Raw genomic sequence first — 13,900 nt, 5'->3', positions numbered from 1 at the left:
GATTATCATCCTTCACTCCGGGTAGTTTGCCTTGAAGCAATCTGGCAAGGTTGCTCTAATAATACTCGACGGAGGCTGAAAAATCCAGTTGCGTGTTGCAGCAGTCAAGGTTGTCAACACTGCCCGAAAGCGGCGTGATGCAGTCGTCCTGTCTATGTCAAACAAGACGCCAAGTGCGGTGTACCTCAGCCCCAGTTTCAGTTCAACCAGAAACAACAGCAACCTGTTCGGAAAAGACATGTCGCAGCTGCGCTCAGGAAGAAGGGGCAGCATGCTCAAAAGCAGAGAAAACACTCCCATGCTCACATTACATATGTCCCGCAAAGCATCCTCGGAATGCCGAATACTGTCGTACCCTCCAAAAAAGCTTGCCCTCTCGTTGGGACCTGAGGGCCTTGAAGATACTTGTGGCTTGTGCTGCACCTCAGCGTCGTAGACCTCACGATGTGTGATCTGTGTACAGCCCTCCCCGCCTTGTAAGGAGCACGTGTAAACTGAGAAGCTCTGACAGTAGCCTCCAAAGTTGTCCGTCTGGGTCTCCTGTAAAAGCAGTAGTGGTAGGACTTAGTCAGGCTGTCAATGAAAGCTGTAGTGCTCAGGAAAGAGCCAAAAACTAACATGCTTTTTTTAAATTATTATAATTTGCAAGTGCTCATAATTAGGGTTCCGTGTTTTCTGTGTTTCTTTTTAGTGTCAGGCAGAAATAGGGGTTTATCGGGGTTTATGCCGCAACATTGAATGCATACCTACAGTGTTTCTCGAAAACAGAACTCCATACCTGCAATTTATTGCTTAATTGCACATGTAGAAAAAATTTCCAAAGAAAGAAGCCACCTCTCGGATACTTCAGTGCAGTCAGTTTTTGCGGTCTATGCAGATAAAGCTGCTGATGAAGGTTCCTGTAAAACCGGGGTTTTACTTATTCAAGCAAAGGCTTCAGTTCTGTGTTTTTCGGTTTTCACCGATTTCTAGAAAAACCCTTCGGAGGTTATGTTTCGGTTTTTATCGGTATATACCAAAAACACGGTACCTTACTCATAACTTACCACTGAACACTTCTCTTGAAGTCCAACAGCTTGACAGGGGGGCAGTAGTCCATGTTCTGGGCTTTCGCTGCAATCCAAATTTTGATGAGGTACAGGGCTTGTGGAACCTGACTGTTGTGGTCCTAGAGATGGTGGGCATGAAGTAGCTGCACCCAGCTGCTCTCTCCCTCCACCTGGAAATATGGCACAACCAAAATCTACATTCCTGCTCGTTTCGCTCTAAGGAGGAGCATACTTTTGTGATGCTTTAGGCGAAAGCAGCCACTTGCGGTACTGTTGGATGGCACTCTACACACACTCATTGTCCAAATACAAATAAATTGAGTAAACATTAACCTGACAAACCTCCTGACTTGGGCATCGGGATCCGAATTCCCCTTCTTGTACACGAGTGGGAATTGCGTTGGGATATAACCGGGGTGGCTCTCGATGTTGCTCGGTTCGTTATTCACGAAATGGTCCGAGCATATTCTTGAGTTCTTGCTGGGCGTCCAGACCGAGCCATTATCACTGAAGCAGAGGAATAAAGAATTAGGATTAAACCTGACTTACATGTAGAATGCAGCAAGACATGTAAGCTACCACTTTTACTAGTGCTTCATGCCTATCTCTATTTAATACGGTTTTAGAGTTCTTTACCCCTCAGTAAAATCATAGCCGCGGTAAATCAGGACTTACCAAGCAGGGTCAGTCCCCAAGGCCACATTAAGGCTCTTTTATACTCCGACGTAACGCGCGCGCAGGCGAACGCTGGCTGAAGTCGGCTACGTCACGTCAGTCACGCCGCGCGCGTCAAAAATTCGCTCTCTTTATACTCCTGCGGTCCTGGCGACTCCCGCGGCTGTGCGTCGGTGGGCCGCCGGAGTGGCACATGCGCAGAGTCTGACTACGAGGGCGCGTTTCCTGCGAGAGTGCGCCATTTCCGGTTCCTTTTTGTTTCGAATAGCAGACGAGAATTCTCGCGCTTCTTGTGCGCCAACTTCGAGCGATGGCGTGGACGTACCTTGCACGACGAAAACTCGCGCTTGCACTGTTAATGGGCGCCTGCGCCGCAAGCGTAGGCGGTCAATGTACATGCGGTACATCTTTGACAAGCGCACGGTCTACGGTACTCAAGCTTCCTCGTGTCGTAGACACACGGGTGACGGCGAATTCCCTCGATGAGGTTCTCGACCGACCGAGCCCGATTCTTCAAACATGACGCCAAACGGAGTGGTGCTCCCGTCGTCTGCTATTGCTCGTATTCGCCGCGAGGGCTACCGGGAGCCAGCGCGTGATGCATCCTGGTCCGACGTCGCTGGCGCGGCCGGCGCGGAATACGGCATGCTCCATTTTCGCGTCGAGGCGATCAGGCTGCGTCGAACGCCGCCGGTCGCGTCGGTTACGCCACGACGCCGGAGTATATACTTCGTCTCATCCTACGATGGACTGAAGGCGAAAGCCACGGGCCGCAAGGTCCAATCACGTTGCAAGCTAAAATATGACACGCTTAGCATTGGTTAAGGGTGGACGAATGATCCTCCCAGTCCAAAAGCGCTGCATCATTTTTATAGCTTCGACACTGCAAAGAGCCTGTATGACATAGCTTTCTTTGCAATGTAAAATTGTTGAGTCACTCAGTGCTATTCAATCCAAACTACCGTCCGCCCCTCCCCATTAGTGATTCGAGACGCGGGTGCCGATACGCGCATCGAAGCAAAATACCACGCAACTTGTAAGTGGCTCGTGATTGGATCTGGCGGTCTGTAGCTTCTGCCTTTAGTCCATCGTAGGGTGAGACGAAGTATAGCGCACACCAGCTCAGAGCACGTGGAGCTTAAGCTCGCACTGTAGAAGCAAGGTAGAATCCAGGATCCCTGGTTCAATCCCCACCCCTGCCCGTTTCGATCTGGATGAGCATCGTAGAGGCGTGTGGTCGTGTATCACTGCTGCCTGATGCACGTTAAATACCCTAGGCTTGCGGTTGTACTGCACTGGCTAAATTTCTCATCTACAGCTGGGAGACTCATCGCCCGTTGAGGCAGACCAAGGTCTAGGCTGTATAAACATACACGCAACCTTTATTTCTTTACTTTTTAAGGAATTCTAAAACAATAGACTCTAGGACATTCCTCGGTCGACCATTAAGAGTTTGTTGGCAATGTTTGATGTATAAATTGGAAGCAAGCTAAAGAGTACGAGGACAGGGTACGTCACAAAGCTGAAAAAGTAAGCATTTAGGACGGAAATTTAAAATTAAACAATATTTTCTTGCAGAGGGAGGGAAGTAGCATTGAAGATCGTTTCTTGGCACAATGAGTCAGGATATATCAATTTTAATTGCACCTCAACAGCAAACAAAACTAATAGTGACGCAAAAAAATCTTAGTACACAGCCGCAACAGTGTTTAAAGTTATAATTCTGCCGTCACGTAAAAAAAATAAGTTAAACGAGGCGACGCTTTACGACGCAAATGCAAGTCGATCGGAAATCACTGTCTTCACTGATAAAATTATTAGTGGGTTACTGGAGCGCGCGCATGAATTGCGATTCTACCGCTTCGACGGCAGCCTTAATTAGATGCGCGCCATCACAGCAAGGTGTCGCGGCATTTAGAAGTTATTGTTTGTAATTCTTGTTGTTCGACCCGCTCAAAATACCTGGGAGCAGATGAGCGCTGGCCTTATTGACGTCCCATTTTTTCATTTTTTTTTTCATTAGAACCTGACCAAGTTCCACAGCCTGGTTCACCAGGCTGACCATGCACAGCCTGGTGAACCAGGCTGTGCATGCCTCGTCATTAACTTCATTTAGATGAATTAGAAGAGGCGCGGCATGGCTTCCAGTAGCCGGTAACTCCGAGTTTCTAAGTGCACTAACCCGAGTTCAAGGCGTGTATGCGACAGCGCATCTGTGCACGAAAAGACAATTCAAACAATATTGCATCCTCATCTTTTTGCGAATAGCCCTGACATTGAAGAGCGAGCGAAATCATTAAAAAAAAGAGCATAAGGCGGATGTTACAATCGACGCTGTCTTGCACTTGCGAGACACACTTCACAGACGACAAATGTTCTTATGCTCGGATTATTTCCTCCACCCCGGAAATATGACACAAAAGCAACCTTTTTTTCTTTTTGCGGAGGTTTGACTCCTTAAAAATGATCGCGATTTTTCAACATACATAAAGCCTCAACGCGGTGCTCGCCATTGCAACTGGCAGGGCGATGGGACGAGCAAACAACTAAATATACTTTGTTTAACCTTAGGTCCGAGCGTGGCCGATGTTATGAGCCAAAAGCCAATCAAACAGCATAAAAAGCGCAACGTCATGGCGTGCTCTCTGCGCCTGATAGGACTAGCCGGTGGAGGAGCACGCGCAGAGAGACGGCGAATAACGGCTAGTCCTTTCATCTGCAGAGCACGCCATGACGTTGTGCCTCTTTCGCTGTTTGATTGGCCCTTCGGCTCATAACATCGGCCGCGCTCGGACCTAAGCTGAGACGAAGTATAGGGTGAATTCGCCTTTTGCGTTACGCTGTGGCGCTAAGTCACGGGCGCGACGAGAAACAATATGGTTGGCCTCCAAGTGCGGACGGCTCTCGACCGAACGCCACGACCGACCACATTGCGTGTTGTCAGGTGCATTTTATCTTCCGTAGTGCTTAGTTTTTTTTTTATAGTCGTGGGGCAGAATGCAGCCCACAGGCAAAATTTTACTCCAGGGAGCTCTTTTGCCTTGGCGAACGGGTGGACGGAAGTGCCGCGTTCGATTAAGCTGCCCACCGACTCGCAGCTGGCAAGCAATATGCCATAAAGCGGAGCGCGCTTCCAACGCCAAACTACCAAGGGGCAAAAGATCCGAGATGAGGGATACGTACGCAATGCGATATATAGTGAACTTCCTTCGGAGTCGACGTTTGGGCTGCTGCGTAGTATTTGCCCTCCTTCAATGAAAGGAAGGTATAACGTGGTCCACGCCGTCATCGAGAAAAGCACGGGTGCGGTGTTGGCCGGCCACTGCCTTTGCCCTGCCGGGTGGGCGTTCCGGGTCCAGGCGTTCCGGAAAACGTGGTTTCCTGGATACCGCGGCACAAAATTTTGATGCACGCTGTTCCCTGCTTATGAAACGTAAGCGTAAAGGACGTGAAGCGAATATAGTGTTTTTGCGTTTACTTGGTGCACGTGTGAATCATAACACTTCGAGGAAGTGTTATGATTCACACGAACAAAACGTCACGCAGCACCGGTGTCGGAGCTTCTGCTTCGATGCACGCTGTTCTTCCTCCTCCAACACCCCGCAAATCGGCGATAGCGGTCGAGAGCGTCTCTCTTTTTAAACTCGTTCGTGTTGACGAAAATTGATGGCACGAAATCCGGGTGTCTGGGAGAGTTTGAGGGCTTCCCTGTAAAAGAACGACAAAGCTGCAATAAGTGTTGCGCCGATGCGACTCGCGAAAAAAAGCACACATAAGCGAGCCCTCACTGGCCTAACAACGCGATCTACTTCACTGGCGTGCGATTTGCGAAAAAGCTTGCAAAATACGAGCGACAACAGCGGCACAACAACACGTTACCCAGTGTAAAGGTGAGCACCTGTTTATGTCATCAGGGTTTGTGGCCAATGAGTTCCGTGCCGGCGCTTACCATCGCTTGCGAATGACAAGTTCCATGTGCTTAAAAAGGACAGTGGAAGCTTGAAGTCCTCGTACCTAAAGCCCCTGTATCCTGGGAAAAGTGATGCCATCATGCCAAGCTCCGTACTAGCAAGTCATAATGAATCAGTTCTCGCATGCGAGCACGCTTGACGAACATGCACAGAGTTCTACTGACGCGGCGCCGGCACTGGCCTGCATAGAAGTACCTGTTAGGCTGGAACACGCTGGTCTATGTATTATTTAGATACATACCTTTCACTAAATGCAATCCGCAGAGCCGGGACGACGATGACGGCAGCCATGGACTCCCGTCTTCAGACTGACGCTCCACAGCCCTTATCCAAGCTTCTTGGCGCTGCCTGTCACGTTTTACCGACGGGAAACGAAAAAAAGTTCTTCTTGGTGCCAGGGCCCGTTTGCTCGAAGCCGGTTAACTTTAACCGCGGTTAAAAGTTGACCGCCCTTTCCTACTAGGTACCTACAAGTACCTAGCGAAGTTTGACGAGGGCTGGATGAGCGATAGCTCCGTGTTTTATTATGGGGTGGTAGCTGGTGTCACCTACTGGCTGTAGCGAATATACGTGGCTTCCGTGGAAAGGTTCCCGAAATGGGGGGATCCAAAGAATGCGCGCCGCCTGGTTTTCGCGACGCAGCGCGGCATACATTTGAGCTTAAGAAACAACTTTTATTGCTCGTGGTACAAATAATCGGCAAGGTAAAACTAAATTAACCCTTGTTTGGAAATTTTCTTAAATATTTGGCTGTATGAAGTGAAGAAAAGCCTCGTTGAAATTTCCTTCCGAGTTTGAAATAGGACGACAAAGTTGAGTCCTAGAAACGATGAGAAAGAAGTGAGCAGTGAAAGGCGGGCGGTACACCGGCAGCATGGTTGGCCAGCATGTAAGAACTGTATATAACACCGTCATAAATTGAAAAACCTGTAACTCGGTTCCACTGAAATTTGACCTATTAGTAAATTCTACGATCCGCGCGGGCTGGCCTTCCCCTTATAAAAGATTTGAAGTAAATAATCATAATAAATTTTTGACGAACGCGCGTGCACGGAAAAGTTTGTTTTAGGCTTTTTGCTTCAGAACAGTTATTACTGCAGACGACAGCAGGTGCAGCGCCTGTAACTACACTCGTAGCCTGCACCTCGGCGCTTTTGAAATTTAGCAAAAGGTCTATGGGAACGCTGTCTGCTTTTGTGTGCTATCAATACCCGGCCGATTGAGTCAAGGCAATCCACTTTCCAAAGACGTTGCCATGCCGACAAGTATCGCGTTCATTTAGGCTTAGGAATGGCCAGCGTCGAAAGTCTATCTAAAAATGCGGCGAGGTAATTGCTCATGTTTTGCGTTTTAAGTGAGGTAAGGCAACGCGAAAACCTCCTGCACCATTCATTGCTGACTAACGTGACCGCTACTGCAGGTACTACGACGTATTAGTTCCAAAGCGAGCGGCGCTCACTCATCACCGGGGCACCGCCATCTTTCCCCGCCGTCCTTACTCTGCCGGTCACGTGACACAAAATTCCCCCTCGTAGGGAAATCCGGTTAACCGCCGTTAGTTAACCAGCTTCGAGCAAACGGGCCTGCAGGAGTGGCACGGGAAAAACAATTATATGCGGCACACGACGTTGGCATTAGAATTGAGAGAGATACTTCGTTCGGCGCTCGTTCGTCTGCAACTTTCGGTCCGCAGCCGAGGCCAACCACGATGGTTCCGAAAACTGCCGTTAGGGTTCGGCGCACGCGCAGTCGGATCTTGCAAAAGGCGGATTTGCGCCTCGGCGCGGGGCCACTGGTATCGCTCCAGCGCACCTTGTGGCCCAGCTGAACGGTCCCATACCGCTCGGTCCCAACAAATGTTAACTTAGAAAGGCCTGGCAGAGTCTCTTTTTTATTTCTCTCTCCAATATTGCTACCTACGTGCGTGACGTTCATTTTTTTTTCTTTTTTTTTTAGTAGGGAGTTACGCAGAACTTGCTGAAAAGGTTTATTTTAAAAGCTGGAAGGCAGTCAACACACATCTGGTTAGAGAAAAAAGATATAAGTAGTCATAAGTATAAAAAAGAGTAGCGTTGCTTCCGAGAGCTCTGATGGCTTAAAAGAGGCACGTATAATAACTGTTCAGGTTCAGATCTATAAAAAAAATATATATATATATTATCCAGATGAAGAAAATGTAAGCGAATTAGTTAGCTAACTAAAAGGCAATGAAATTGAATTTTGCAGAGCGTTTCTTTCGTTATGTTTTAGCCCCCTCAATGGTTCTACACGACTCAAAAGCGACCCATCTGCCCCCAACTCCCTGCCTTTCCGCGGATCTCTATAGGCTCTGTTCAGATTAGATCATGCACGCAATTTCGAACTTATTTGACGTAACCAAAAAAAGATTTAGCAAAAACATAATACTTAAAAAAAAAAAAAAAAAAAAAAAAGCTTTTTGAGTGCGTAAGAACGTCATGCCCGATTTTGGAAGTTTTCGTTGACGTCATGTTTGGTGACACCTACTACGCAAACAACAAATATCGGAAATCTAAAATAGTTTGCACTTATAATATATTGTAGGAACCATTGATTTACAATTTTACAGCATTTATAGGTTACATATTTTGCTCCAAAATTCCGCAAACATGACTCCTTTGACGTTTTGTCACTAGATTTATGCGCCGTTATTTAAGCAAATAGAACAGCTACAACATTTAAACTTATGTCCTATGTTCTTACTAACACGTTTTTACAATGATACATGAATCATTACGTTATATACAAATTTAAATGTTTATGCCGCTCCCAATGGACCTTTTCCGAGAAGCGTTCTGCGCACGCGCGAGCGCCCGATGCCAAGCGGTGGAAGTCGGCACGAAAAAGTCGAGGAAATTCGGAATGAGGCTGTAAATCGACGAGTAGAACACGTAATTGCAGCATATATATAATTGTGTTACACAAAAAAAGAAAGTGGACGGAAAGAAAAACACGACGTTTGGGTGGACGCTACGGATTTCCTTCTTTAAAGTCGCGCTAGGCCTACCTCGTTGCGTTGGGCACGCGACGCTGCTCAGAGAGCGAAGCAACTGGTAACGTAGCTCCCATTATCGATGGTAGCGCAGGTAGGTCACTTCCTTGATTTTTAGTTCGTGCAGCCACCGCCTGGTGCCGTCGGTATTTGGAAAAGGTCCATTTGTCCTAAAGTACAGACTTAAAGGGGCACTGACACCCCAAAGGTCGTATTTTTTTTATTGTCTAAAACGATGCAAATTGCAGTCATAAACACGCAAAAAAAAAAAAAAAAGAAAACGCATCGCGCAAAAAAACATTTTCGCGCGCGCGCGCGCTTTTTTTATTTTTGGCGTTTGATTCTCCCGCATTCGCCTCCTCGCTTCTTTTGATTCATGGCGTCAAGAATCATGAAATTTAGAAGCTTTGTAGGCGGCATCTCTATAACATTTAATAACGGCAATCCTAAATCATGTTTTTTAACGCAATTGCGAACGCACTACGGCCATTCTTTTTGAAATACCAAAAATCGGAAGTTCGTTGTGGTGCCGTCTCCTGGATTTGTATCCTCCAACGGAAAACAGGCGACACCGCTCAAAACCGGTCCGCCGGGCGCTCGCTCCTTTCCTCCTCGCTTTGGGTCGCCATGGCAACAGCAGGGAGTCGTGAAAAAATGTGGACTCTCAGGACTCCGCAATATTTGACGTCAACGCACCGGCGCGGATAGCGCGGGAACTTCGAATTCGGCATTTGGAAATTGTTTTTTTATTTCACAAATACTGAATTCCCAAATTTCAAATTTTGAAGGTAATGTCCCGGCATCGTTTTCAATCGTTTCGGATAATAAAAAAAATGATTTTGATGTGTCAGTGCCCCTTTAAGAATTTTCAACGAACAATTAAACACAAAAAGAATCTTTGATTGCTCGAAATTCATTGTGATAGTTCTCCACCATACCCTTGTGTTTCTTGACAGAAACATATTGCATCATTTTGTTTTTTGTCAAAGTTACAGCGCTGCAAAATCTACCTTCCACGCCGTCATTTTTGCTCAATGCCACATACCAGATTATCTTTTTATTCCGTGTGTTTTATGGCTAGACATATATTTTTTTGTGCTGTATTCGCATGTTGAGCTCAAGTTCAAGTATTCTGCTGATTAAAGCAATATCTGCGTTACTTTCCATTGTTATAATTTAATCAATAAGCCTGTTTTTTCCTTTAAATTACAAGTTCTAGAAGTTAAACTGAACTTTTTTCGCAAAAGTGGGACGAAAACAATTGTAATTGCTACTACAATTTTTTTTTTCACACCAAGTAGTAGAAAAGAAGGCACAGCGGTGGAAATTATATGCGAATATTTTATATCTATATTCACGATGAAGTGAGAATGTTTGAGCCCAAGCATGTTCCGCTGCTACTCATTGCGGTTGTACGACCAACTGACCGACATAAACCTGCGACATCACTGACAGACTTTCAGTAAGATGTTGGTTATGATTAAACTATTTCAATTATTTATTCCTATAAAATAAAATCAACATAAAAAAAACGAGTAAAGATATCCAGTGCAGTAGTTGCCCGTGTTGGCAGGAGAACGTCTTGAGAAGTCCGTCTCTACTTCCTCTTCATCAGACTGACGAATTCCGCGAAGCTCTCACCTGTAATGCAATGATTCTAACGAGTGCTAGAAAAGAGGTCAGCTTTGGATGTGACTACAAATAAGGAATGCACGAACTGGAGGATTTCGCCCGATCCTCTTGAGAGAATTGACATCCAGATCTTACACACTGCTAGGATTTCTCTGATTTTCTATCTTCTTTTTGCGCTTACTAAGATAGCCCAGGATACACTCCGGGCACTGTAAGACACTGCCATGGCCGAAGACTTTCTGTCATGACGGAACAACACAGGACCGGCAACAACTTCGTTTGGTTTATGACCGCAGCCCACTTGTTGTCTCACGACCACAAGACTTCATGGCCTCCCGAAATCATGTTAGGAGAGAGAAAGGAAAGATAATACGTTACTAGCTTTTCTATGAAGCAATGTGCAGAGTATACAGTCTAAGCATGCGGCAATCAGTTCCTCCGAGAAGTAAAGTGCACTAGGAGAAAACAGGCGATAGTTGCGTATGCTCTGCGGTCCATGCCGCCCCTGGTCCCCTGAAGCCCCCCCTTACGTTCACGAGGGCCACCACCGCCTTATGGGTTTGCTTTCTGCCTGAAACGTGGCCGCCTTTCTGATTTAGCGCCGATTAGGTCGGTGCCGCTAGTATTGCCAGCGTCACTTTTAGGGCTCGTGGGATTCCGGTTTTGACGCCGGCGTTGGCTCCTGGGGACGATAATATATTCACAGAAGTGTTGCTTAGCACCGGGCCGCCAGCGAGTCAAATCGATAGCACGTACCTCCAGCGGCGTAGACTTTCCATTTTCCCGGGGGGGAATGCTGCGCGTTACCTTTTCGCCAGAACTGCATGATGGAGATTGAAGCTAACGAAAGCCCGCTGGGATTCCATTTCCCATGTATTTTGTCAATAAAGGCAACGTGGGCGTTATTTTGTTTACATGCCACTACTAGAAGCTCGTTACATGGCACGTAAACAGCGTCTCGGTAAGAATCATGGCCCGGGTTCGCACCCCCCCCCCCCCCCCCCCCTGGATCTCACCAGGGGGGAAACAAGCCCCGATGCCCCCCCCCCCCCCCCCCCCCCCCCCCGAAGTCTACGCCTATGCGTACCTCTGCAAACTGCGTGCAGCTGGAGACAGGGATACAACGAATGCCCTTCAAACCTCGTGACTCTAAAATTGGCTTGATGGGTGGTCGTGTGGTTCTTCAGGCTTAGCGGCTTTGCTTTGCTTTCCGATCTGTCACGTCGAACGATGCAAGATGAGAAAACCGCTTCATCGGTAGAACACCTTCCTTTAAATACACCGACAGCGTGATTATCGACTGTCTTTTGCCGGGATAAATTCAGGCCTTGTTTTTTTCTGCTGTTTCAAGAAGAGCTCGCCGACACGTACCTAAACTAAGATATTCGAGAGTCGGAGTGAGACTTACTCCACAAGGCTTTCAAATCGCTCCCTGAACGCTGTACCCGTGAGACAGCGTCAATCAGTTCGCGTATTCCCAGTTTGCCACATTCGGAGTTGAAGGATTTTTTAGCATTCATAGAAATTATTGCAAGACATCTGAGTGCTTAGAGGAATTCGTCAGTTTGGTTTAAAGATGGGTCAAAGAACGGAATTTTAAAGCACCCTCCTGCCAACGCGGGCAGCTAGTGCGTTCAATATCTTTACTCATTTTTTGTTTACTTTTTAAGTTTTGAATTTTTTTAGAGCGCAGCTCTTAGGCACCCGTTTCCGGCTTGAACGGCGTCGCCGTCGCCGTCGGCGTTACTGCGTGGTGCTTTGTAGGAAGCATCCCCGCAATGCACCGCGTAGTGAATCACGTGACATCTCGTACTACGTGACAGTTATGCTTTTGGCGGCCCGAGGCTAATGTTGCCCCACGGAGTCGAAGTTTGGGTTTCGATATTTCTTTATTTATTTATTTAACAATACTCCTATCATTCCTTGAGAGGAATACAATAGGAGTGACACAAATCAAGACAGAATGAACAATGATAAGACAACGCGGTCAGGTTTCCTATACAATGCTATTTCTGCTCATGGCTAAACTAAGATTTGAAATATGTATTCCATTTTTCGCGAAACGGATGACGGAGTGCCTTTTGTTAGTGCTTTTTAATGTAAAACCACTCATTATCCCGAAATTGTTGGAGTAGAGCGGAGTTGCCCTTTAGGCTTTACTTCTTTCCGAGGAACGTATGGAGGTTCGGTCTCGGTCGGTCGATTTTGACCGCTTCGATCTTTACCGCTTGGCACCTGATCGGGAGGAGTACAGCATCTGTGTTCCAGAAGCATCTCCTAAGCTCATCGCGAGAGGCGTGTTAATAAAAAAAGAAAACACGTTTCCAAATCTCTGTAATGAAAAACTAAAGCGCAGCTCTTGAGGAGGAGGAGGGGAGGGTACGGAGGAGAGAATATGCCACTCCGTCTCTCCCCCTCTTCCTAAATTTAGCGGGTTAAGTTTCCCCATTAAATTTAGCGGGGAAATTGACGTCACGTGACCTCAACACCAATTCAATTTCCCGATAAATTTAGCGGGGTCGACGACGACGCTGACGTCGCGATACGCGGAAACGGGCGGCTAAGAGCTGCGCCCTAAAAAAAAGAAAGTCACGTAACGGCAGGCAGTGAGGCTGGCTGCCTGTTTTTAGACACCACAAATCTACGAGCCGACGGGGTCAATCAAGCAGCATCAAAAGCAAGTGCGTTCGTCTTCTTTTTGTGCATTCGCAATTACCGGCTGAACCAATCACGAGCAATGAATGGGTCCTAGAACTTGCTCTTTTCGATTGTTCGTGTGTTCGTACGTTTTCTAGGCCTTTGACTTTACTCTGACGTTTGGTGAGACGGAGTTCAGTCTTTCTAGCCCACCACAGCCTAACCCAACGTAGAAGAGTTGTATCCTACGGCCGCCATATTTTCCTTCATCGGCTAGGATGAAGAGCAAGCTTTGTATCAGAACAGGCGCTGGGAATGGCACTTGCCAGAGGCCATTTTCTGAAATGTTTACTCAACGTACGATGGTTTATGAAAATTAGTACTTCCAAGTGCAATAAATACAGTAGAGCGGTGCGTGCTTGTTACACTGGCAAGGGAGGGAAGAACGCCAAACGCGCACCACCATCTAAATAGGCAGCTCTCAGGAATTTTTTATTCAAGAACGTCTGGCTTTTGCTATTTTTCATGGTACCGTATATACCTCGCGTTTTGTTAAATTTCCAGAGCGACGAACTCGAGCGTGCTGGTTTGTTCAGATTGCATTTTTCCCCTCAGGATTTGTGAAAGGACTGGGACGGTTCATAGACGATTGCTAGCATGGCTTTATGGCAGATTCCATAAACCCAATCTAGACCGTTACAAAAAAAAAAAAAAAAGGAGTCTGTTGGCTGTTTTTATTTGCAGCGTTGCATCCGCTGCAAAACCTTAAAAATAATAACTGTCACCGTAACATAAAATAATGAGACAAAAACTGCAATAGACCCATTCCGAAATTCAGTCTGGCCACTTTGAGTACTACCATCATCATCTGTGGAACGGCATTTGTGCCATACCAATGGCGGCCTTCTAGTGGCTGATAAAGGAAG

The sequence above is a fragment of the Ixodes scapularis genome, unplaced genomic scaffold (genome assembly GCF_016920785.2).
Source record: "Ixodes scapularis isolate PalLabHiFi unplaced genomic scaffold, ASM1692078v2 PGA_scaffold0__279_contigs__length_252992795, whole genome shotgun sequence".
Lineage (NCBI taxonomy): Eukaryota > Metazoa > Arthropoda > Arachnida > Ixodida > Ixodidae > Ixodes > Ixodes scapularis.
This window is presented reverse-complemented; position numbering follows the sequence as displayed.